At 42.1% G+C, this 2776-nt stretch overlaps 1 non-coding gene across 1 annotated transcript; it reads right to left on the bottom strand.

Moving 5' to 3' along the window:
* Positions 1–2189: 2189 nt before the first annotated feature.
* Positions 2190–2327, bottom strand: LOC119928992. The gene has a single exon (XR_005451136.1). It is a non-coding gene; the product is annotated as a small nucleolar RNA SNORA7 (small nucleolar RNA).
* Between the last annotated feature and the right edge of the window lie 449 nt (positions 2328–2776).

Below are 2776 nucleotides of genomic sequence, written 5' to 3'. Positions count from 1 at the left end.
ACTCAAAAAACACTACTGATTCATTGCAAGAGCTTCACAAGGCTCAGAATACCAAGATCCAATCTCTAAAACAGAGACAGGCGCTGTGTGGAACAATTGATTTTTCTGGCCATTACTACAAAGAAGAGACTACCACTTATACAAGCAGTCAAGGAGAGGAAACAAAAGGCCACTGTTTATTTAGGTGCAATACATTGTGGGAAAATCTGCAACCAAGTGTTCACAGTTCATATTTCTTTTTGAATCAGAATCCTAGTGAGCTAGTACCCCTGTAGATTAATCAAAACTCATTAAATATTTAGTTTCACGGTATTCTCCTTTGAATCAAAGAAACAAGGTTCCTATCACGATCCTTCCCATCCTGGATTTAGACTATAAACTCACCGTGGGCAGGGAATGTGCCTGCTTATTGTTGCACTGTACTCTCCCAAGAGCTTAGAACAGTGCTCCACACACAGTAAGTGCTCAAAAAATATGATTGAATGAATGAATGAAAATGAGGTCCAGATTTCTAGAAAATCCTGATAATGCCTTTTCTTATGCTAAAAACGGGTTAGAAGTTTTCTGAAGAAGATCGGATACCACAAACTAATCAGTAACCTTGGTTTTGGATTACTATAGATAATTCCTTCAACAAAGTCTAGAAAAGAAATATAGTTGAGATAGGGTCAGAGTGAAGGAGTTTATAAGGAATTGTTTACTTCGGAAAATTTCTAACTCTAATGACTTCGGTTTACACTAGAGGAGTTAAACGTACTTCTGAGAAAGTGTGATGAGGATAATAATAGTAGTTGTGGTATTTGTTAAATGCTTACTGTGTGCCAGGCACTGTACTAAGCACTGGGGGGGAGATAAGCAAATCAGGTTGGATACAGTCCCTGCCTCACATGGGGCTCACAGTCTTCATCCCCATTTTACAGGTGAGGTAACTGAAGTACAGAGAAGTGAAGTAACTTGCCAAAGGTCTCACAGGAGACAAATCAACGCTTAGAACAGTGCTTTGCACATAGTAAGTGCTTAATAAATGCCATTATTATTATTATTAAGTGGCAGAGCTGGGATTAGAACCACAACCTTCAAACTCCCAGATCCCTGCTCTATCCACTATGCCATGCAATAATGCTGTGTTGTTGATTTGAGCACTGGGCATGCTGCTGCCCTGCCTGTGCTTGAATACGCAGACCCCGTGAAGAATTAGTCATTTGTCTTTCTTTAAAATGTGACTGCTCCCTAACCTTGGGTATCATAATAATAATAATGGTATTTGTTAAGCTTTTACTATGTACAAAGCACTGTTCTTAGGGCTGAAAGACTTTGATGTATTGGGTGGGAATCGAACCCGGGCCTCCCGTGTGGTAGGCGAGAATTCCACCACTGAACCACCAATGCTATGTGGAGAGAAGCAGCATGGCTCAGTGGAAAGAGCACGGGCTTTGGAGTCAGAAGTCATGGGTTCAAATCCCACTCCACCAATTGTCAGCTGTGTGACTTTGGGCAACTCACTTCACTTCTCTGGGCCTCAGTTACCTCATCTGTAAAAAGGGGATTAAGACTGTGAGTCCCCCGTGGGACAACCTGATCATCTTGTAATCTCCCTGGCGCTCAGAACAGTGCTTTGCACATAGTAAGTGCTTAATAAATGCCATTATTATTATTATTATTACTCCTCCAATCATTAGTAGAGGTAAATTGTTCCTACAGGTGATACTGCACCTGAGGGAATCAGCATGGCTTAGTGGAAAGAGCATGGGCTTCGGAGTCAGAGGACATAGGTTCTAATCTTGACTTCACCAGTTGTCTGCTGTATAACCTTGGGCAAGCCATTTAACTTCTCTGTGCCTCAGTTACCTCATCTGTAAAATGGAGATTAAGACTGTGAGCCCCTCGTGGGACAATTGATTACCATGTATCTACCTCAGGGCTTAGAACAGTGCTTGGCACATAGTAAGCACTTAACAAATTGTCTTGTCTTATGTCGTTGAGTCATTTCTGACCCATAGCAACACCATGCAAACATGTCTTCCAGAATGTCCCACTCTCCATCTGCAATCGTTCTGGTAGTTTATCCATTGAGGTTTCTTGGTGAAAATACAGAAGGGGTTTATCATTGCCGCCTTCCGTGCAGTAAACTCGAGTCGCTACCCTTGACTCTCTCCCAGGCCACTGCTGTCCAGCATGGGTGAGTTTTGAGTTGTAGCAGGTTGCCTTCCACTCACTAGCCACTGCCTAAGCTAGGAATGGAATGGATATGCCTCTGCCTGGCTCTCCCTCCTATAGCCAAGACTGGTAGAGTACTGGAAACTCTCCAGGTGTGACCCTGAGAGAGGTACTTAACAAATACCATAATAATAATAATTATTATTATTATTGCAAGATTCCAAGAAGTTGATTTTTTCATGCAACTTTACCACATCTCCTCAAATGTGTCTTCAGCTTTATGTGAAGTGGGTACAAGTCTATAGAACCAGCAGCTAAATTAAGTAGCAGCTGCTGAGAGTTGCAACAGCTTTTTCTAGTGAGATGCTCCTGGGAGTCAGGAGCCCTGGGTTCTAGTCTTGGTTTTGCTCCTCACCTGCTCTGTGACCTTGGCAAAGTCCTCTAATATCTCCAGGCTTCAGTTTCCTCATCTATTGAGTGACAATAATATCTACTTCACAGGGATGTTGTGAGGATGAAATGAGACCACTGATGTGAAAGCACTTTGGAAAAATCAAAGCGCCATAAAAAAGTCAAGGTATTGATGTGACAACAGTTTCCGGAAACAAGTTAAATGCAA

Source organism: Tachyglossus aculeatus, chromosome 5, assembly GCF_015852505.1.
Source record: "Tachyglossus aculeatus isolate mTacAcu1 chromosome 5, mTacAcu1.pri, whole genome shotgun sequence".
NCBI lineage: Eukaryota > Metazoa > Chordata > Mammalia > Monotremata > Tachyglossidae > Tachyglossus > Tachyglossus aculeatus.
This window is presented reverse-complemented; position numbering and strand designations above follow the sequence as displayed.